The sequence below is a fragment of the Diabrotica virgifera genome, chromosome 10 (genome assembly GCF_917563875.1).
Source record: "Diabrotica virgifera virgifera chromosome 10, PGI_DIABVI_V3a".
In the NCBI taxonomy this organism is placed as follows: domain Eukaryota; kingdom Metazoa; phylum Arthropoda; class Insecta; order Coleoptera; family Chrysomelidae; genus Diabrotica; species Diabrotica virgifera.
In genome coordinates, this window is record NC_065452.1 from 96,804,493 (window position 1) to 96,829,793 (window position 25,301).

Below are 25,301 nucleotides of genomic sequence, written 5' to 3' on the forward strand. Positions count from 1 at the left end.
AGGAAGCTTCATTTTTGTTTTTTTATGTTTATATCATTAAAAATAAGTACGTTACTCTCAAAATAATGTTGGTCCCTTTTTTTGGAAAAAAAAATCGTTAAAATCACCCCCTAATTAGCATCCCAAACTACAAGTTACTTTACTTATGTATTGTTTATATGATTGAAGTTTTATGGGTTTAAAATGTGTATTTTTGAAAAGGCTGTAGTTAAAAGGGCTTGAACGAGTCACTAATCACAAGTGTATGCAAATTTCGAACAGCCATGTCTTATCCAATTTTTGTCTTGTAGGAAAACAAAAAATTCAACATATTCAGAAAAGCCTATCCTACATTTTTTACTTTTTTAGATTTTTGAATAATAATTTTTAAGTTTCTTTTAAATGGAATTTTTTTCAAAATTAAAAAGTAATTCTTTAAAACCAAATTTTTTCAAAAATAATCACTTTGAACCGATGAAACTTTGAACTGATGAAAATAAGATCAAATAAAAAAAATGCATATAATATAAAGTAAATGTGATAACGATTAATTTCATTTGGGATGTTTCCTCTACATTAGGGGTGATTTTTAAGATTTTTTTTTTATCAAAAAAGGACCAACTTTATTTTGAGAGATGAACTTACTTACTTTTGATGCTAGAAACTTAAAAAAAAAATAAAAATATAGAAAAGAGAATAAGAATAAAAAAATATATTTAAAAAAAAACACTTTAAAGAAGATGCGTAATGAGTTTTCCCCGAAAAATATTTCATTTTTTGGTTATTTCACGTAGAAAAATTTGATTTGGAATTTGACGAATAAGAACCTACTTTTCATTAGCTACACAACTCTGCTTCTACTGGGTTTACCGACTTCATATATAAAACATTGTTTTCACTTTTTTGTAAGCTATATTTTTGCTAAGAGAATTTTTTTCGATAAAATACTTACTTTTTGAGTTATTTGCGAAAAACGGTCTAAAAATGTGGTTCTTTTGTTGAAAAATGAACATATTTAATCGAAAATAACTCGAAAAGTATTGAATTGGTGAAAAACTCGATCGAACCAAAGTTGCTTAGAATTAGTCAGTTCATCCAATTCCGGAATTATTTTGAATGTATGTTTTTTCACCCCCAAGAAGGGGTTAAACTCACTCTCAGGGCAAAAGCCCTGGCACATCAGCACAATATCACTTTTTTCTTTGACATGTTAGCTATGTGTATGCCAAATTTCATGTCAATACAAGCAATTCTTTAAAATTCACAGCAAAAACCGTGAGTACATGGACTAAGTATTATTTGAAGACTAAAATATCAAAATGAAACAAACAGAATAAAATCATAACAAAATAAATTAAAATGCCCGACTCCTGACATGTTCTCGCACATAAGAATTGGCAGTGACTGGATGATATGCTAATAAAATTTCGTGTGTATTTAAACCTTCTTCTTAAGAAGTCGTGTCTATGAAAATTTCTTTCGACCAATCCATCTCTTTCCCTACACTTTTCCTTGTATTATACGGAGAAGTAGATGGTATTTAGGTTCTCTAATTATATCGGCGAAGTATTCTGTTTTTCTACTCGTTTTCTTCAGTTTATACTTAGCCTATTTATATGTCTCAACTATTATTTTAAAATTAATTTTTGTTTTTTTTTTGTAATTTTTGACCCCGGGTTTTGGCGCCCCTAAAGGATGGCGCCCGTGTGCATTGCACATATGGGAGCGGGGGCCCTAAATCGGTGTAATGTGCGCATCTGCATACCCCTCTGTAGTGATCACAGCATAATAAACTAGACGTTGCGTTTTCTATGCTGTGTAGTGATTAAGAAGCCGACTAAACTATCGGCCGACTAAAAAGTCTGCGCGGGTCCTAAGGGTTATTACTCGTTTTAAATAGAATTCCGTACTTGTCACTTGCAATATAAAATATGGATATTTATTATATTTATACAATCAATTATATTTATTTATCATGAAAAATAACAAAGATATTCTAATTATTGTTTATAACGAAAAAACTTACCATTTGTTAACGACTTGTTTAACAACATTTAAAAAATAAATATACACTCACCGGCACAAAATTCCACCACCCAAAATTTTTGATTAAGTTTGACAATATATAACTTTATTACATATTTGCACTCCGATTTTCAAGATTCTTGCATCAGTTTGTATTGTAGGTATATGTATTGACGTCGTTGCAAGAAATTGCAATACAAACTGTAAAATAAATAAAAACATATTTTTTAGTAGGTTCTTCTTTTCTTTTTATGATTTTCTTTATTTTCCTCTATCGCGTTTTCATAAAACCATCTATACTCTTCGGGAACAAATTTTATTCGGTTTCTTAAACTTCCCAGTTTTCCAAACTCAAACTACCAGTTTTATTTTCCAGTCTTCTTGGTCTATATTCAGTTGTGGTCAGATGTGCTGTCCTTTTTTTCTTAAATCTACTTGCTGAAATGGCATGTAGTCATTAAGGTATCTATGTCTTATAGAGGTAGAAGCCAAATACGTCCACTGTTATCCATTTTACGTAACACGAAAATTAACCTTTTGAATTGAAGTGTTTGTTTGCTTTTTACTTAAATAGAGATTCGTCAGCAGATCTTCAAAGTAGTAGAAAAAATTCTCCATATTTACACATTTCACATGGATAAATGTATTATGTCCAAATGCGATTTTGGACATAATACCTTTATCCACTAGAATTCGAAAATCTATTGAGACATATTGCTTTAATACCTTCCTGTTATTTTTATTTAGCTAAAAATAGGTTATTTTAAAATTCTAAAAGGTAAAACAACATATTAGAAGAACAAAAACCTAATAAAACAATTTTCTCAAAAAATGTGACATATGACCTTTATCCACTTATGTCTTCAATTATGAAATGTAACTTTTTAAATATTTTTAATACTGTAAATATTTTATTTTTCAGACGAAAACAATGTAGGTATAGTTGAATACAAAAATATAACTTGGTTTTACTAGCAACATCAGCATTTTATTTACACTGACATTTAGTATAAAAAAAGTTAGTATGTTATCACGTTCTTGCGACATTTAGTATAAAAAAAGTTAGTATGCTATCACGTTCTCGTAAACTTAACCAATGCCGGGATGGCGACGGCAAAACGGCGACGGCGAAACGGCGACGGCGAAACGTCCCAGTCAGTAAAATTGTTATGTAAATATATTAAAAAAGAAGCCGCATCTCGATTAAAACTGGTTTATCCAAAAAATACTAAGAGGCAAAAAAGTTTTAAAAACATTGTGTTTAACTAACGGTATCACAATAATAATTTAATTGGAACGTACATACAAGTTTGGGGGGGTTTAAGGGAACAAAACCCTCATAAAAGTTTTATGGGGTGCACAAATTTCACCATAATTTCTTTTTAGGATGATCCTGCCATAAGAATGCCACATATCCATTTTCATTAAAAAATCTCTAATACACATACCGGCAAAATTAGCCGAACATCTTAAAAATGGGACATGTTTGATGTCACAGATTTCCTAAACCAGTTATCCGATTTGAATGATTTTTTTATTCTGTTATAGCCTCATGATTTAAGAATATCGGTGTAATAATATTGTTACTAGACAGGTAAATGTCATTTTATACCGGGTGTTACAATCATACTGTGTTTTTTCCTTAAAGTTCAGAACACTCTGTGGAATATTCTAGCCTATATAAAATATTGAAATTAAAACTCAATTGTAGCCATAGGCTTTCTTAACATTTTCTTTTTTGGTTCATTTGCTTATGTTGGATAATAAAAAAGTTAGGTACTTTAACAACTAGCCATGTTCTTCATCAATACAGGGTGTTTCTAAATAAGTGCGACAAACTTAGAGGGGTAATTATGCATAAAAAAATAGTGACCGTTTGCTTTATAAACATATGTCCGCAAATGCTTCGTTTCCGAGATACGGGATGTTTAATTTTTTCTTACAAACTGACGATTTATTTATTGCTCTAAAACCGGATGAGATATGTAAATGAAATTTGGTAGGTTTCAAGAGGTAGTTATTGCGCATTTTTTGACATACAATTAAGAATTCTATATTCACCATTGGCGTGCATACGGGTATGCTAACTTTTTTATTATCCAACATAAGCAAATGAACCAAAAAAGAAAATGTTAAGAAAGTCTATGGCTACAATTGAGTTTTAATTTCAATATTTTATATAGGCTAGAATATTCCACAGAGTGTTCTGAACTTTAAGGAAAAAACACAGTATGATTGTAACACCCGGTATAAAATGACATTTACCTGTCTAGTAACAATATTATTACACCACACCGATATTCTTAAATGATAAGGCTATAACATACTAAAAAAATCATTCAAATCGGACAACTGGTTTAGGAAATCTGAGACATCAAACATGTCCCATTTTTAAGGTGTTCGGCTAATTTTGCCGGTGTGTGTAGTTTTAGATATATCGGAAAAAATCGATTTTCATTTTGTAACTTCAAAGGGCTGTAACTTTGGTGTGTGTATATTTTTACTAAGGTAAGTTAGGTTCAATCTCAATCGAACTATTTTGGTCCCAGAATATGTGATTTAATTTATGACCTGTATTTTCGTTACACCCTGTATATTAGAAACAGAGAAATAGGAATAAGAACATGCTTAAGGAAGGAGGGATTTGTGGTCCTGGACCTTGAAATTTTCTTCCTGGTGGCGACCTACATCTCTCCTAATATCACACTCAGGGAATACAAGAAAGTAATGGACGACATAGCTAGTCATGCAAGAGGGAAAAAGAGACTGATTATTGCGGGTGACATAAATGCTAAATCTGTGCTATGGGGAGCACCACAAAATTATCACAGAGGAGATAATGTGGAATGAGATAATACAAGCAACGAACCTATCGGCCCTTAATAACGGCAAACCAACCTTTGTTAGAGGAGAAAGTCAGACTCACATAGATGCAACGCTAGCGACTGCGACGATGAGGAGGATAACGGCTGAATGGGATGTACTGGAAGGAGAAATATTTACCCACCATAGACACATCCTATTTAAGATAAGAGAGAACGTAAATAAAACTAACGATGGCAGAAGAACGAAACACATCGATAAACAAGCTAAAAGAAGAAATCAGAGCAATGGAAGAATATCCCAACAGTTATGAAGAGGGATACGAGAAAATCAAAGAGCTGGCCATAGAAGGTGTTGTCCAAAAGGTGGAAGAATAAGCAGCCGCCCATATTGGTGGACAGACAACAGACAACATAGAGGGAATAAGAAGGGGATATATTGAACTAAGAAGAAAAGTCACTAGAGATAAAAAGAAAAACCAACTGGTGGAGGAAGAGATAGAGCGATTAAAAATTTTAAAGAAAGAAATCTCCAAGGAAATCAACAATGAAAAGAAAAGGTGCTAAAAAGAAATGTGCCATAACCTCGAGAATGACATCTGGGGTGATGCATATAAGATAGTGACAAAAAATCTGAAAGGAAATAGTATCCACAAAATCGAAGAAAGCCGGAGAAGAGAGATAGCAGAAGAGCTATTCCCACAGAGAGAGATTAGGGAATTCACACCTTGGCATGTAGAAACGCCGGCAGAAGACTTCACTATGGAGGAGTTGATGGAGGCAGGGAAAGCACTCAAGGATAGGAAAGCACCTGGACCCGACAGAGTTCTACCAGAAATTGTTAAGATAATCACAGATGAAAAAGCTCCGTGGGTGAAATATATCATGAATGACCTCCTCAGAAAGCAAAAATTCCCAGAGGCATGGAAAACGGCAAACCTCTTACTTATTCCCAAACCTGGGAAAGAAATTGGGGAACCGGGAGCTTTCAGACCGATATGCCTATTAAACACGATGGGCAAGGTCTTTGAGATACTTATAAAGACGAGATTAGAAAAAGAAGTAATGGAGAAAGGGGGTTCGTCTGAACGCCAATTTGGTTTTAGGAAAGGAAAGTCCGCAATCGATGCAGTCAGTCGGATCACGCAATTAACTGCCACATGTAGGAGCAGGTGGTTGGTGGCCTTCTTTCTGGACATAAAAAACGCCTTCAACTGTGCAAGCTGGAGAGTAATAACTGGAATACTGGAGAATTTGGAAATATCTCCATACCTACAAAATAAATATAAGTAGTGAAGGAATACTTCCCAAGTAGAAACATTAACATAGCGAGGGGAGATGTTATGCAGACATTGACGGGGGTACCACAGGGCTCGGTCTTAGGACCGTTGCTCTGGAACATCCTCTACAATGACATACTAGAAAAAATCTAGGAGAGGGGACACAGGCTATAGCTTACGCGGATGACCTGGTCGTTCTAGTAGAGCACAACGAAAACAGGCTCATAGTGAACACGGCGAATGCTGCACTGGAAAGGGTGAAAACGTGGCTGAATGATCGAGAGTTGACACTCGCTATGCACAAAACGGAAGCCTTGGTATTAAAAGGACCTAGAGACAAAGAGCACATCTCCTTCACCCTCGAAGGAGAAAGAATAACGCCGTCCGAAAAAGTTAGATACTTGGGAGTGATGCTGGACAGTAAGCAGATATTTGGCGAACATGTCAAATATGCTGCACATAAGGCAGAACAGAGAGCAACAGCATTGGCAATAATCATGCCTAATATAGGAGGCCCAAGTACGGGGAAAAGAAGGATCCTAATGGAAGTGGTACACTCCACAATCCTATATTCGGCACCAGTGTGGCATCAAGTAATAAACAAAAAAAGTACGAAAACGTCTTAGAGAAAGCCTAAAGAAAAGCCCTATTAAGGGTCGTGTGCGCCTACAGAACGACTTCGACGGTAGCCCTACAAGTTATAGCTGGGGTACCACCAATACACCTGCAGGTAAAAGAGACAGCCAAAACATACGGTAAGACTAACGAGGAAAAGACAGCAGAAAGGAGAGAAATCATTACAAAGTGGCAAGAAGAGTGGGAAAGCGAGCGGAGGGCAGCATGGACAAGGACTCTGATCCCTGACGTGGAGGAGTGGGTGAAGTGCAAATATAAAAGTACGAACTACTTCTTCACTCAATTCCTTACAGGACACGGATCGTTTATTAGAATTTAGAACATATTTGAGAGGATAGGCAAGGTAATAGATGATAGTTGCGTATATTGTGGAGTAAGCGACACAGCAGAACACTGCGTGTTTGAATGCAGAAAAAGTTTAATGACGAAAGAGCGGAGCTTTATGCAAAAGTAGGCATCTTAGGAGCAAACATTTTATGGCCATAGTGACAAGGGGAGAAAGGGAGTTTAAAGAAGTGATAGAGGCTGTGACAAAAATCGTTAAAAGAAAAGACATTATAGAAAGAGAGAGACAACAGGGGTAAAAAAGCAATATAAGCAACAGAGAGAAAAAGAAAAGAGTAGAAAAAGGGAGGATGCGCGCACGAGAGAACGGTCTGGAAAGACGTGCCATCGCGTAAACCAAGAGTGGGTTTAGTTAGTAGGCATTGTAATGTAACACGGATGCATCCGGAGACAAGGCCCCCAGAGGGAGAACCGTTTACTCTGAATCCAACACACGCCAGGTACGATTCACCTGGTACGGTCTTTAGAAGATTCCCACTCTCACACAAAAAAAAGACTATTATTTAAAATGGCACGATATCTTTATTAAATATTATACAATATAAAAACATAAAAAACAGTACAAAAAAGTAAACGAAGAGAAAAATGGCAGTTGTGAAAGAAATATACAGGTTTTGCCGTATTTCGAACAACTTAGAGCTTAATAACATTAACACAAAAACCTAACCTAACCTAACCTAACCTAACAAACATAAAAAAATAGTGAAATATAGCAACAATGTTGATCTAAGTATTAGTAATGGTTTACAGTTCAACACCATGTGCAAAATATAATGGACACAAAATAGTGAACACTTAGCGCTGTTTCACATTATAAGAATTTAAACGTGCGAGGGTTAGAACGCACGACGACATTCCAATGGTGGCGCATGTAATCATATGGAGCCTTTCTCACTAGACGGTGGTTAGAACGTTCGGTGAAGTCGCCGTGTTTATGCCGTCTCTCGCTTACAACAACAGACGGCAGCCAGACCGCACCCAGTAGCATTAGGGATGGATAATGCATCCTTTCATATATGATACTGTCGTTCAGTCGCACGAAGGTAGTTTCCTTGGTTGTTTGGTACATTATTTTCATTTACACTTTGTGGCTGTTTGAAGTAGGTGCATATATTTTATATTATATCTCAAATTGAAGCGAGACCTGTTCTTTGGGACAAAACAATAGAAATATATAAAGATGGAAACTTGACGATAAATGCTTGGAATGGTGTATGCCATGCATTTAACAGTGAATTTGACGAATTAGGTGAAACAAAAAAGCACATTTCGTAAGTACAACAAAATTAATTATATGTTACTGATAACAAGAGTAATAAAAACTGCTAAGTATATTATAATAAACTTTATTTTACATAGTTGCAATTGAGTATAGTTCCATCAATATGTGTGAATATAAAAATATATAAATCGTATCTTTTTGCGTTCATAGGATGGACCAAATGAATTCGGTTCCTCTTATTTCTCTTTTTTCGACGATAAAATAACCACAACGCTATAATTTGTTTTCGCTCCATATAATATAACTATACCTTTTATTCTACGAAATTATATTTAGTTAGCAGGCCACGCACTGAATCGGCATAGAACGATCGGCTCGGCTAAGAGCAATCGGCAGATTTTGCTATACATGGAAATAAATAAGCCACAGTCGAATAAGACAGTCGAACGTTCTTAGGCGGTGCGCGGTGGCTCATTTATTTCCATGTATAGCAAAATCTGCCGATTGCTCTTAGCAGAGCCGATCGCTTTATGCCGATTCAGTGCGCGGCCTGCTTAAGACCCGTGTTGAGCTGGCCCCCCACACTTGCTAAAAAACAAATAGCCCTGATTTATGAGCTATTTATGAGCTTTCATATTCCGCAAAATAAAAATTTTGAGCTTGTTCCACTGAGCAGGAATTTAATATTTTAGTAGAGGGGGGCTGACTCAGCCCCCCACTACTTAAAAATACACACAAAAAATTACGTGCTATTTATGAGCTCTTGAAATGATATAGTTTCGATTTTTGAACTCATCCCCTTCACCCCCAAACAACCCTTTAATTGATTTAACTTAAGAGAAAAATGCTGAGAAAACTTAAAATATATCGTATTGCGGATATAATTCCTATAGCTTATATATTCTAAGAATAAACTATTAAATTACGTGCATTTCGATTATTGAGCTACAACCCTTTCGCAAGAAAACCATCCCATATTCCCGGCTTAAGAAAGAGTTGTACTTAAAATAATTAATTTAAATATTTAATTAAATTATTTATTTGGCGACTACATATCGTTTAATAATTTTTGAGCTCGCAAAATATACGCATCTTAATTATTGAATTGCAATTTTCTTTTTATAGTGCAGTCACTGAAGGTAAAAATCAACTATGACCTTCGATTTCGGTAAATCTCCATTCATTTTCACGAAAATTGGTGAGCGGATAGAGGATACCTCAAGAAACAAAATTAACAATAACAACTTGCGGTTTTAGCCTGGGGTATATGTCACCCCTTCTCGGGGTGAAAATTACTTTATTAAAAATAACCCCACAAATCGAGAGAGGGACAAATTCTAAGCAAAATTTGTTACATAATGTTATTAAAATAAATCAATACTTTTTGAGTTATTAAAGATCAAATATTTTAATTTTTGTGAACGAAAATGCATGATTTAATTAAAGCGATTTTTCATAAATAACTCAAAAACTGTAAGTTTTTACAAAAAAGTTTTCATCACTAAAATTGAAGCAAATAAAAAATATAATAAATTGCTTACTTGAAAAACCCTTTAATGTTAATTTAAAGTAAGTTATAGGTAATTAAATGTATATTTTTTTCTGCGACTATTTAAATCTAAAGATTCAAATTTAAATAACGGGAAAGAGATGCATTTTATAACACTTACTAAATACTTGTCAAAGTACTTATTACTAAATACTTGTCAAAGTACTTAGAAATACCTATCAAATGAGCTCCAGAAAAAGTTGATAACATCAAAATTTATACTCCAAAATTTTTTCCAAAAAAATGAATTTTTTTTAATAACTTTGTTAATTTTTATGATATCAGGCACATCCAACTATTTGAAAGGTAATTTCAAGAGCTATAAAACTGTATTACGTTTAATCTTTCAAATACTTTATTTTTTTAGGATAATAGGTTAAAGGACTCCACTTACATTGTTCTCGTAGTAAAATTTAAGCTTAGACGTTTCTATCTTCGTTATTTTGATTCATAGAGAAATCAAAAGACAAGTAAAATCTTTGCTAATAAAAAAAACTCAAATTTCGTTATCTATAATTTTTTACGTGTATCGAGTACCTATTGTTGGAGTTATTATCAAAAGTCAATAATTTAGGAAAATTTAAAAATTTTGATTTTTTTAAATCATATTTAAAATAATAATTCCAACAATACTCGATACACGTAAAAAATTATAGATAACGAAATTTGAGTTTTTTTATTAGCAAAGATTTTACTTGTCTTTTGATTTCTCTATGAATCAAAATAACGAAGATAGAAACGTCTAAGCTTAAATTTTACTACGAGAACAATGTAAGTGGAGCCCTTTAACCTATTATTCTAAAAAAATAAAGTATTTGAAAGATTAAACGTAATACAGTTTTATAGCTCTTGAAATTACCTTTCAAATAGTTGGATGTGCCTGATATGGTTTGTTTAACAGTAAATGGTTTGAATTCAATTAGTGCGGTCGTAAATATTATTAAATTTATCTGACCTGGCCCATTGTTAAGACCCACCCGGAGCGATAAGCCACCGAGGTAGACAGAGTTGGTCTTTTGCAATTAACACTGACTAAAGGGTACCCCCATAATAAAGCCTAAAATAAATTTTACCTGAAACCGGGCCTTTTATACTATTATCGGTTAATCCGGGCTGTTTATAGTGGTAACTAATTGAACTTAACCATTTACTGTTTAACATACCATACCTATAACTTACTTTAAATTAACATTAAAGGGTTTTTCAAGTAAGCAATTTATTACATTTTTTATTAGCTTCAATTTTAGTGATAAAAACTTTTTTGTAAAAACTTACAGTTTTTGAGTTATTTATGAAAAATCGCTTTAATTAAATCATGCATTTTCTTTCACAAAAATTAAAATATTTGATCTTTAATAACTCAAAAAGTATTCAATTATTTCAATAACATTATGTAACTAATTTTGCTTAGAATTTGTCCCTCCCTCGATTTGTGGGGTTATTTTTAATAAAATAATTTTCACCCGCGAGAAGGGGTGACATATACCCCAGGCTAAAACCGCAAGTTGTTATTGTTAATTTTGTTTCTTGAGGTATCCTCTATCCGCTCACCAGTTTTTGTGAAAATGAATGGAGGTTTACCGAAATCGAAGGTCATAGTTGATTTTTACCTTCAGTGACTGCACTATAGAAAGAAAATTGCAATTCAATAATTAAGATACGTATATTTTGCGAGCTCATAAATTATTAAACGATATGTAGTCGCAAAATAATTAATTTAAATTATTTTACGTACAACTCTCTCTTAAGCCGGGAATATGGGATGGTTTTCTTGCGAAGGGGTTGTAGCTCAATAATCGAAATGCGCGTGATTTAAGAGTTTATTCTTAGAGTATAAGCTATACGAATTAAACTACCATTAACTTTTTTGTAAAAACTTACAGTATTTCAGTGATTTACGAAAAACCGCTTCAAAACATGCATTTTTTTCACGAATAATTAAAATCTTTGATCTTTAATAACTTAAAAAGTATTGACTTATTTTAGTAATTTTATATAACAAATTTTGCTTATAATTTGTCCTTTTATTGATTTGTGCAGTTCTTTTTTATAAAATAATTTTCACCCCCGAGAAGGGGCGGTATCCACCCTCAGGGTAAAGGCGCAAGGTGGTACCATGTCACCTTTATTTCTTGAGGTATCCCCTAACCACTAACCAATTTTCGTGAAAATCGATGAAGGTTCACCGAAATTAAAGGTAATCGTTGATTTTTACCTAGAGTGACTGCACTATACAAAATAAACTGCAATTTACTGATCTAAATGCGCGTAATTTGGGATCTCATAAATTATTAAATGATAAAAAGATGGGGTGGTTTTCTTGCGAAGGGGTTGTAGCTCAATAATCGAAATGCGCTTGATTTAAGAGTTTATTCTTAGAGTATAAGCTATACGAATTAAACTACCATTAACTTTTTTGTAAAAACTTACAGTATTTCAGTGATTTACGAAAAACCGCTTCAAAACATGCATTTTTTTCACGAATAATTAAAATCTTTGATCTTTAATAACTTAAAAAGTATTGACTTATTTTAGTAATTTTATATAACAAATTTTGCTTATAATTTGTCCTTTTATTGATTTGTGCAGTTCTTTTTTATAAAATAATTTTCACCCCCGAGAAGGGGCGGTATCCACCCTCAGGGTAAAGGCGCAAGCTGGTACCATGTCACCTTTATTTCTTGAGGTATCCCCTAACCACTAACCAATTTTCGTGAAAATCGATGAAGGTTCACCGAAATTAATGGTAATCGTTGATTTTTACCTAGAGTGACTGCACTATACAAAATAAACTGCAATTTACTGATCTAAATGCGCGTAATTTGGGATCTCATAAATTATTAAATGATAAAAAGATGGGGTGGTTTTCTTGCGAAGGGGTTGTAGCTCAATAATCGAAATGCACGTGATTTAATAGTTTATTCTTAGAACATATAAGCTATAGGAATTATATCCGCAATACGATATATTTTAAGTTTTCTCAGCATTTTCTCTTAAGTTAAATCAATTAAAGTGCTGTTTGAGGGTGAAGGGGATGGGCTCAAAAATCGAAAATAAAACATTTCAAGAGCTTATAAATAGCTCATAATTCTGCCGCAAAAATCGATTAAACATTCCTATTTTTAAGTAGTGGGGGGCTGAGTCCCCCCCCCCCACTAAAATATTAAATTCCTGCTCAGTGGAACGAGCTCAAAATTTTTAATTTGCGGAATATGAAAGCTCATAAATCAGAGCTATTTGTTTTTTAATTTTTGCAAGTGGGGGGGGGGGGGCAGCTCAACATGGGTCTGCTTAAGAACGTTCGACAGTCGAACGTTCTAAGGCGGTGCGCGGTGGCTCATTTATTTCCATGTATAGCAAAATCTGCTGATTGCTCTTAGCCCATTCTTAGCCGAGCCGATCGCTCTATGCCGATTCAGTGCGCGCCCTGCTTTTTACGGTAAACGATTTAAAACGAGGGGAACAACATTTAAAAACGAGTAGATGACGGAGGGTCTTTTAAATTCTGTACATGAGAAACATATATTGTAATGTTGTTCTTGTTCTGAAGCTATTTCCTTGTGGAATTTTTGTAATAAACTATTCTAAATGGGAAATAAGCCACAATTTAACTAAAAAAATAATTTTATTAACGTTTCGACACTCAAATCGGATGTCGAAACGTTATTAACCTTTAACTACACGCGCTGGCGTGTTTTGTACGCCAAATATAAGAATTCGACTGCAAATATATTTAAAAATTTAATTTTTGACCATGTTTATCTACCTAACCTATCACTGGAATGTACTTTACAATTGGTTTTACTTTCGTTATAATCGGCGTTCTGGGAAGATCGTAATTTACATTTTAGTATTTGTTGTTTCCGGTGGTGCACAATATACGCCACGATTATTGTAATATAAGTAGCAATATAAGTATATCTTTCAATTGTTTTTAAGTCATTATGGCAAAAAATATATTTTTCTTTATAAACAATACTTTTTCTCATATAAAAAATCACATTAAAAAAAATTTATTAGTAATTTTATTTATCATGGAATCAGATTCCAGTTATAAATCCCAATTGGCTTACTGAGAAGGAACTCCAAGTATTCGCTGATGCCGAATAAGGTTTATAACAAACAACTAAGTGTATTTTTTCAAAAAAAAAAAAAAAGAAATCCGCTGTTTTTAAGTGTATTTTCTTGTGGCGTATAAAGTACGCCACGCGTGTAGTTATGTGATAACTTGATGCGCGGTTAGTTAAAGGTTAAAATCATTTTTTAGTTAAAATATGGCTTATTTCCCATTTACAATAGTATATTACATAGATTGTATGAGCTAATTAGATGAGCTAATCCAAGATCCCACAAATAACTTAGTAGAACAACGATTACAAAAACAAATTAAATACTTTTAATTAAAAACATAAGAAATAATAACTGACAAAATAGAAATTGCAAATGAATTAAATACGCATTACAGTACATTAGGATAAAAGTATGGACAAAAAATACCCATTTGTAATGATACATCGTAATGATACATATCAGACATCGTATCATGTACCTACCTCAGCCACAAAGTGTAAATAAAACTAATGTACCAAACAACACAGCAAAATATCTTCGTGCGACTCAATTCTAGGCCCGGCGCAAATTGAACCTAAGCACAGTATATAGAGGTTCCACAGTAAAATCACTCCTCTGTCGGCGCTTTGATCTCAAGAAGTAATACCGGCAGTACGCAATGGCAGCTAATCTGGAAAGCTCAACGTAGGTGGCGCTTGTGTAGTTGGAGGTCACGTCAACTATTCAAATCAATCTTTTAATTTGAGTCTGATTTAATTTGAGAAAATAAAATGCCTCAATGTTGTGCTGTGCCTTTGTGCGTATCGAGAATATCAGGATACAGGTTTCCCAAAGATATTCTGATGAGAAAAAAGTGGATTGTAGCAAAAAGAAGGGATAAATATCTGCCGACAATAAATGCACGTATCTACAATAAACATTTTGTTTAAACAGATTACGTATTGCCCCTGGATTCGACTGTAAAGATCGAATACTTCACTATAAAACTCAGATCAACATAAATATTTTTATTTTGGTCTGAGCTATAGAAATAAAATATTAAGAAGATGATTAATATAGATATTCGATATAAGGATATCGAAATAAAATGGAAGAACTGAAACTTATTAATGAAAAGCCGCTTCAAGATATTAATCAATTACGAAATGAATTAAAGATCTCAAACGAAAGAACACAAAAATTAGAGAGGGAAGAAGGAAAAATATTGTGATTCAAGGACTGCAGATTGACACCGATGAACCACTCTTGCTAGGGAATGAGGTAGAAAAATTCATAGAAAAGGAAATGAGAGTAAAAGTAAATGTTAATGAAGGAAGAAAGCTGGGAGACAAAATATATTTGGTAGAGATGGATAGCAAGACAGAAAAGACCAAAGTAATGCAAGATAAGATGAAACTCAAGCAACTGAGAGAAAGAATATACATAAATGATGATCTGACGAAGGACGGAAAGGGAAACAATGGCCAAAATAAGAAGAATTGCTAAGGAAGAGAAAATCAAAAGGAATAGCACAAAAACAGGGTACCAAAGACTGACAATAAAGAATGAATTATGGAAATGGAAGAAAGAAAAGGAGCAGCTGGAAAGAATAGAGGAGAACATTGCAAAATACTACAATTGAATGCAGTATTAGGAGACCCAACAAAGATGACCCGGCTAAGAAAACGGAAACGAGAATCGAAAAATAATAAACGAGATAATGGCAATATAGAAGAACTAGTTAAAATAGCGACGTGGAATATAAGAGGATCATCCAAGGAAGGAAAACTGAAGCATCTAGTAAACGAAGCCAAAAAATATAAATTTGATCTTGTGGCAACAAGAGACTAAGCAACTGGGACAGGGCAGTTAATAAATAGATATGGCTATATAAACAGTAGAGGCTGTTAAACGGCTTCCTTTTTTCCAGTAACTCTCGCATTCCTTCTGCTCAATTCGTTTTTCAACGTACAAACAGTCCAAGATCCTTATTTTTTGCCATAATTTATTATTTATTAAATAGTCAACAAAAACACCATATACAAACTTCACGAATTGTCAAAACGTTGGCCCCCAACTACACTAGCACCGCCAAGCGGGAGCAACGGCGTACATAGCTGCCATTGGTAATTCGGGCATAGGTAAATTGAGTCCCATATACCTGAATTAAGAAGGGTCAAAATATTTAGATGGTCGAATTGAGTCCCGGGCATCGTAATCCTTCTAATTACATTTTAATAGCTTTCTAATTTGTAAGTACTTTCTAATTTGTACTTAAGCATATTTAGAAATAGTGTTATTACCTGGAATAACAATAGAGGAATGAAATGATTTTATTGGTTATGCATTTATGGTAATCAAATATAAAAAAGCAATATCCTACAAAATATTTAGTATGGTGCGATCTATCTGTATACGATACGGTGTTAAGTTGATTGCCAAAATGAGTTCAGTGAAAATTGTTCTTAGTGAAAAAGGAAAACAATTGATTGTGTTAAATGGCTTCAAATATCGTTTTCACAGATCTTTAAAGAATAACGACAAGCGTTGGATGTGTTGTGCGCAGACGAGAGAAAAATGTAAAGCATTTTTAAAAACCCAAGGTGACAACGTAGTGACGGAAATTCGGGATGAACACAACCATAGCGAATTAAACGAAGATGCACTTAACCGTCAAATGTTAAGTAACTCCTTAAAACGAAAGGCCGTAGAAGACATCGGTGAAAGACCTATGAAAATTTTGCAAAAGGAATTACGAAATGGAGATATTAGTACCTTGACTACCAAAGACGTGGCATTGGCATTGGAAATATGTATAATGCCCGACGATCTCTTCTGCCTAAATTACCAAAAAGTATGGAGGAAACTCATGATATATTAAAAACATTTCCAGTGAAAACCAACAAAAACGAGGATTTTCTAATGGTGAACGACATAGAAAATCAAATTATTATGTTTTCCTGTAGCAGCAATTTAGAATTTTTAGCAGATTTGGACACCATTTATATAGATGGAACTTTTGAATATTGCCCAAAGTTTTTTAAGCAAATGTTCTCCATCCATGGTCTAAAAGAAGATCATTATATACCTTTGATTTTCTTCTTATTGCCAAATAAACAAAAACATACATATACACTGGCACTTAAATACCTAACAGAACAAGTTGAGAAATGCAATAAAAAACTCGCTTTAAGAGTATTTGCAGATTTTGAAGAAGCAATTCAGCAAAGTGTCACTGAAGTTTGGACTAATGTTTCATTGAAGGGCTGCCGATTCCATTTAGGACAATCCTGGTAAGTAGTCATATTTGAATCCTTTTTTGAATGATGATGATGTGTATGTGTGCTTTTTGTTTTTTGGTTTTCTTTGTACTGATTTCCCATATGCCACGCTGTTGTAATTTTCCTGGTCCTGATAAGTAGTCATATTTGACATATTTGAATCTTTTTTTGATGATGATGATGATGATGATGATGTGTATGTAAACTTTTTGTTTTTTGGTGTTTTTTACTGATTTCCCATATGCCACGTTGTTGTAATTTTCCTGGTCCTGATAAGTAGTCATATTTAACATACGAGTATTTGAATTGTATTTTTGATGATGATGATGTGTATATATGCTTTTTATTTTTCGGTGTTTTTTACTTATTTTCCATATGTCATACTGCTGTAATTCTAATGATATTTTTTTCTTTTTTCAGGTGGCGCAATATTCAGGCACTAGGTTTAACATCCTTATACAAAGACAAAGAGAGTGATGTAGGAAAATATTAACATACTGCTTTGGAATGCCATTTCTCAACCCAGAAGATGTAGGAGATTGTTTTGTTGAAGCTTTATCATCAATACAGCCACAAAATCATAGAATAGTAGAATTTGCGGACTATCTGGTCGATAATTATGTCCCAGAATCGGCTAAGTTTCCGCCAGAAATATGGGCGGATATGTCAAGCAGTTTACAACGGACGACGAACGCATGTGAGAGTTTTCATTCCAGGTTTAACTCGTCATTTTATTTTGCTCATCCTCATATTTTTCAATTTTTAACAGTTTTAATAGACTTTCAAAGTGAAACGTATGTTAAAATTAGAAGTGTACAAAAAAAGTAAAAAAAATTATTCTGCACAAACCCTTACATCAAAAAAATTTGTAGATGAACAAATTTTAAAATTAAATAATAGATTAATATCAAAATTTTGATTATCTCAAAAGTGTAGGTGAAAAATTTAGAATAGTTAAATAAATGAATTAGCATGTAATTCTAGCTGATATTGCTTTTTGTAAATATTGTAGGTATACATTTTTGTAATAAAATTATATGCTCTAAAATAAATTATTGTTTTCTAATTCCTAGAAATCATTACGTACACCGACTAAGCCCCAGGTAGACACGGGACTCAATTTACCCATCTTCGGGACTCAACTCGGCTATTAGAAATACGGATTATAAATTCTGGGACTCAACTAGGTTACTCCGTGTAATTCACCAGTGGTGGATGCGGGTTTTCTCTGTTAAAATCCGTACGTTTCTATGCGACTTGCAATGCGAGAGTGGGGCAAAAGCGACTGCCAACATTGCGCGACTACAGACTTTACTTCCATTTTTTTCGGAGAGTGGTTCTACTGTCCCTCTTTATACTGTGACCTAAGCGAGACACAATCTGCGCCGGCGGGACGGGTGACCCGTGCAGTTATTTTTCTAGCGCACCGCATATTGATCACAACCCAACCCAACCGTTCGCTGTCGCTGTAACGAATAGAGACGGGCAAAATCAGTGAGGACATGTAACGGTTACTTTTGATACCAGTTCTCAGTGGTACTAAGTACAAATACTGATTAAAAAATACTGATGTATCTGATCCTTGTACTGAATTGAGTAGGCAACTTAAAATCGGTATTTCCGTACTTGTAACTAGTAACATTTTAAAAATAGCTTACACGTCCCTAGTAGTCGTAGCGGTATGACTTTCGAAAACATCGAATTTGATCATAAGCGAGTGCATAAAACGATATCTTACACTGAGTATTTTATTTCTGCACATAATACCTACATATTTAAAATAATCTCTCCCCTACTGCTCGATCCTAACTCATATTCGTCAATTTACTGCTCGGATCACAATTCACAATCATTTACAATTACTGCAGGTCATAATTCATAATCCCTCCGCTACTGATCGGTCATAAAAAATAACACTATCTGCAATAAACAAAAATGTAATATGCTGACAAGTTGAATTTAAGGGTAATACGATATTTTTATCGATCACTGTTTTAAGTAACATGAATATTTTCTAATAATGTGTTTTTGTAAAGGAATAACTTTAATTATTAATTTCGTATACCAACATTATTATCTATTTAGTATAAGCTTATTTAGTCTACCAAAAGGTATCAGAATTTAATGATGAAGACAAAGCAGTTTTCACTCGGGGTTTTGACTATGCTAATACATATTTTTATTTATCACAATAAATTGTACTTAGGTAATACCATCCGTATTCATTTCAGATATGTCCATCTCGCAAACAAAAACAAATAAAAATAAACATCTGGCAGTGAGTCACGCATCCCACGACCCAAGAAAACTGTACGCCGATGACAAACGTTCCCAAGCTTGACCTGCGAACGAATGAACTGATAGTAGGATGCGCAGAACTGTCTACGCAGTTCGCCGGCGCAGGTTGTGTCTGGCTTAGGTTCAATTTGCGGCGGGCCTTATTGTGTGAAAAGGACAAGTGCGTCAAAACTACCGCACGAGAAAACCCTCACACGTTCAAAATTCTTATAATGTGAAACAGTCCTTAATGGGTGAAAAATTTACAAAATTTATTAAGTATTAACTGATCGACTACGTTTATCTATTCTATGTTTTCTTCAGTTTACCACATCATTTGACCATATGTCTCGGACTAAAGCTGCAACAAAAAGAAAAAAATATGTTACTCAAGATCAGTATTAGTCCTGATAATTATTTGGGCGCGCTCCATTAATCACGTGACGTGATGTTTTTTTGGCATATTTTAACACACCTCCCCCTTAGTGATACATGGTGAGGTTTAAGACTACACCCCCTACCCCCTATATTTTTATTTGTGTAATATTTTGTCCTGTAAATGGATTCTGTTGGACAATAAATGCTATTATTATTATTATTATTATTATATCACGTGTATTTTTTAGTATCTACAAAAAATCTACATACACGTATAGGTAGAAAGTATCATCTAATTTTTTCATAAAAAATTAAAGACTACAATAAGAGCGTTTAGAGGTAGACAGAAAGGTTGCAGGTTGTTTTTGACTGACAAAAATAATGAAAAAAATTCGAAAAACATTTTTGCACTAACTTAGTATTAATTACTAAATGTATTATACATAAACATTATTTAATGTACGGTATCCTCGGATCACGGATTAGCAAGACTTTCTTCAACACCAATAATTGGATAAGCATCTAGCAAGTCAGTTGTTGGCGCAGTGCTTTGTTGAAGATCAACATCAGTTTCATCAAGCCACTCGGCGTCATTATTTACGAGTACTACGCAGAAAATCTCTCGATCTACCATACCGTTCGATTCGATCGTTGCGTGAGGATGCAGGAAGGACGAACATTTGTAGATGAAGAATCTTATTCATAAAAAATTATAAAGTGAAACTTACGTCTTATAATTGTATCTACCTCAAATGAAGAGAAAACTTTGAACAAACACATTCTAATATTAAAATTAACCCAGGGATCTAACCACTGGTCAGGGTAAAAACCCTTAAATGCATAAAATAATCACATTTAATGTGTTTTTAAAAAATGGCTACCATTTTTACAATCAACAGCTGTTACTGACAATATACAAAGACGACAGGATGCGCGGACGGAAATAAAAGTTCCTAGCGGCATCTATGTTTATGTTATTAAAAATAATTAAAAATTTTGAAAATGACTAAGTTGTCATATGTAGGTTAAATTGGTTTGAAGTTATAAGTTAATATGAAATTCTAAAGTTAAATTTAAATAACAATCGTTAAGTTTAAAGTAAAAAGTTAAATGTGAAAATTATCAAAGTATTATTAAATTATTAAAAAAAAAACAAAACAAAACAGCAATTTCTGACCAAATATAGAAGTGAGATGAAAACCAAGGAGATGTAGGTACCGTTGGACAAGCTCAGAGTTCCAAAGCTCTTTCTTTAAGAACAATATTATTATTAATTTAAGCCAAATCGAGAATTATAAACTAATGTTAAAAAAAAACTTGAGCAATTGTTGGGTATGCTGAATATAAAATTATTAAAGAAACTTCTTAAAGATTGGATCAAATTTACAATTTAATTGAATCTGGGTGTTAACACAATTTTGAGGGTTTCTTTTTAGTTCCCTGTAATTTCTAAGTCTTCTAATAAATTCATTTTTGTATAGTTGTTAATGGGTATACTATGTAGAATCCTACTATCTCTTTGGGGACTGAAATTATGTTTAGAAGCATGTAAGTGATTACCAAAACTAGATTTGTCAATCTTAGACAAATGTTCTTTAATGTGTGTTTCCAAAGGTCGCATACACTGAAAAAAATATTGTACATAGTACCAATGAACGCCAATCATTGACTTTTTTTACATTGACTCAATGAAAATTTCGTTAATACAATAAACGCGTACGTTAATACAATAAACATACGTTTTTGAGTAATGATCACGTTCATTATTACAATGTAATTCTATTCATTAAAAAATAATGAATATAATTTTTAATTCAATGAACTGTTTTATTGATCCAACGATTTTTTTCGTAATACTAATTAGTTGTTCATTGTAAATATGAAATTTTACGTTAGGATTATATGTTTAAATTAATGAATATAAAATGTTGCAATAATGTACAGTGTTCTTGAAATTAACACCTTGTTTATTGAATTAAGAAACACACTTTTTGAGATGAGGGCATAGGCGCAAAATGTCGCTCCAATGTGTTTTAAATGCATTAATTTTTTTTAATCCTGAGAAAACTAATAAGTATTTATGAAAAATTTAAACGCACAATGAAAGATTGCATTATTACAGAGGGCCGAAAGTCCCTTAAATGATAAAGTACATCATTTTAACAGTGATGTAGTTAGTCCTACAGAGGCCTATCGTGTGCTTCATCATAATCCTGCCCTCTTTTAGATAAATCAATTCCATATTCTGTCAGAGTATTTAAAAGAGTTTTAAGTTTTAAGCTCTTGTGAAATCAGTTACTGATATTAACTCAAAAAAAAAACTCGCAAATTTTGATTTCTTTCGGTACACACTCATTATTTTCTACTATTGACACATATCGAAAAACTACAGAAAATTGGTCAGTTTTGATAAAACTTAAGTTGTACTATACAGAGTGTCCCGAAAAGATTGGTCATAAATTATACCACAGATTCTAGGGTCAAAAATAGGTTGATTGAACTTAACTTACCTTAGTTAAAATGTTCACATAAAAAAAGTTACAGCCCTTTGAAGTTATAAAATGAAAATCAATTTTCTTTAATATATCTAAAACTATTAGAGATTTTTTATTGAAAATGGATACGTAGCATTCTTATGGCAGGAGCATCTTAAAAAAATTATAGTGAAATTTGTGCACCCCATAAAAATTTTATGGGGGTTTTGTTCCCCTATATTCCCCCAAACTTTTGTTTACGTTCCAATTAAATTATTATTGTGCTACCTTAGTTAAATACAATGTTTTTAAAACTTTTTTGTCTCTTAGTACTTACTCGAAAAGCCCGTTTTTAACATTAACATTTTTATAACATTTTTGTGGGGCGTACAAATTTCACTGTTGTTTTTTTTTTAAGATGTTCCTTGTTCCGGTCATAAGAATGCCACATGTCCATTTCCACTAAAAAATCTCAAGAGTGTTCAAATAAAAAAATCGATTTTCATGTTGTAACTTCAAAGGGCTGTAACTTTTTTTGTATGCACTATTGTATATAGGTAAGTGAAGTTAAATCAACCTATTTTTGACCCCAGAATTTGTAGTATAATCTATGACCAATCTTTTCGGGACACCCTGTATATTTATCGCCATAAATGGAGCTTTTTAATTTCGGAGAATTATTTCGCTAACTGCAGTATTCCAAGTTAACTAATAATCTCAAATTGAATTGTGGGGCTTAAATAATAATTTATCTCACCTATAAAATATAATTTATAGGTAAAGAATAGATTACAAGAAAATGTCCGAAACCAAACAGTAAATCATTTACTGTTTCAAATAATACACATAGGTGAAGCGATTATAAAAATTGCAATTTTGCTTTTTAAAGTGTTATCACACACAACTAACGGCAAATATAATACAACGAAAATCAGCTTGAACAAAGGAAGTCTGTTCTTAATATTTTTAAATGGAATTTTTGTTTGGGCACGCCGGGCACACCAGTGATAAGGCTGATACTGCGACAGACAATAATTAGATCGTTGTTAGGGTCATATTTAAGAATAATGAACGGTAACATTGTATTAATGTTTTCGACTTTGTTTAATAACTCTTAAGACATTATTTTGATGTAAGGCAATCATTGTTTTAACGTAATATACATTACTCAGTGACCCATACATTGTAGGAATGATATTGTACATTAACCTGTACATTTATTAAAATGTTATAAGTGTCTCTATTGGTGAAAAAAAGTCATGTGACAACAGTGAACTATTCCTGTAGACTTCTATCTAACACCGGTGTTTCGCATTAGTAATTTGGCTGTTTACTTGTTTCGACGTCTGTGCCAACAGTAACAGAGAAGAAAAGTTTTGTGATTTGGTTGAGTGTTCTAAGGTATGTACGTTTACTTATATTTTTAACTACTTGTAAATTAGTTTGTTGTTTATGTTTTTTCAGACTCCAATTTTCCCATTTTACCATTAATTTTCCTATTCGTTTATCTATTCATTCTATAATCGCGAAATAAGTTGAGGATTACTTATTTAGTTTTATACTTATATCAAAGTAATGATCTGTTTCTTTTGTCGTCATCATTTTACCCATCTAAGATTACTGATTAAACATTTTAAACGTCAACATGATTTAAGGACAAATTCTGTTGACATATGTTGTAAATCTGAGTGTAATCAAGCTTTCTGTTATAGTTAATAGTTAATTCTGTAGCAAAATTTGTTCTTTCCCTACATAATAAAAATAACTTTTCAAGAAACGATGTCTTTGAAATAATAGATATTATAGAAAAGTTGTTGATTAAGCCGGTCCTAAAAATTTTTAGATATTTCTCCAAATCATACCTAAAACAAAATATTTCTGTATTCAATGAATTTGACAGTTTATTAGCCGTTTGTGATTTAATATTTAAACCCTTCAGGTTTTAAATAATAATAATCAATACAATAATCGGAGCTTAATAATCTGAAATATTTATCAATCTGAAGTATTTCCTGAAATACAAATTTTTCGATAGGAATACAGTGAAAATGATTAATTATTACGCCCGGTTTCATAATCAATTTAAAGTGAACATTAACTAAAGTTCACTTTAAAGTTGAGATTTACCCATATGAATTGCATTGATAAAGGTACCAACTTAAAATTTAAAGTCCACGGATTATGAAACCGAGCCTTACTTTATGCCTACTAAAGTTAGAGTTTCTTGAAATTTACTGAAGAGACAGTACATACAGGGGACAGTAAAAACTTAAAAAAGCAAAACTTTTTTTAGATCTCGAAACAGATGCTAAAAGATGTTTAAGAGCTATGAAATTTGACAACCTATAACTTCGGAACAATTCGATAACTACTGGAAAGCTTGCACACAATATCGGCTAAATGACATTAAATTGGCTCAAAATTCTACTGAAATCCTTAAAACATGGAATTTTTATTCCCAACCTTCTGGATATCGATTGGTGAGAAATATTTACTTTCCCTTTTAAAAAATGTATTTATATTTCTACCTTTGCAGATTGATATGGACTTTGGAGTGGCATTCGGAAACAGTAATGGACTTATCGAAGGCATGGAAAAAATATTTCGAAAGAATTGTCTCTGAGTGTGAAAGTCATATTAAGGATAATACAAATAAGGCTTTGCTTGAAAAGATTACCCATGGAGACATTTCAGGAAGTAAGTATTTTCTAATTTAATTCTACATATTTTCTTGTATTGATTAATTTTGTGTTGTCTGTAAATTTTTTGAAATGCTAATTCAACAAATAAAACAAAATTTTCAATGTGTTTTAAATGTATTCATTTTTTCGAATCCTGAGAAAGGTAATAAGTATTTTTGAAAAATTTAAACGCAGAATGAAAGATTACGGTATTATTGAGGGCCAAAAGTCTCTTAGAATAAATCAAAATTTTTTTTTTGAATGAAATATTTTCAATTAAAAATCACACTAAATCTCTTTTA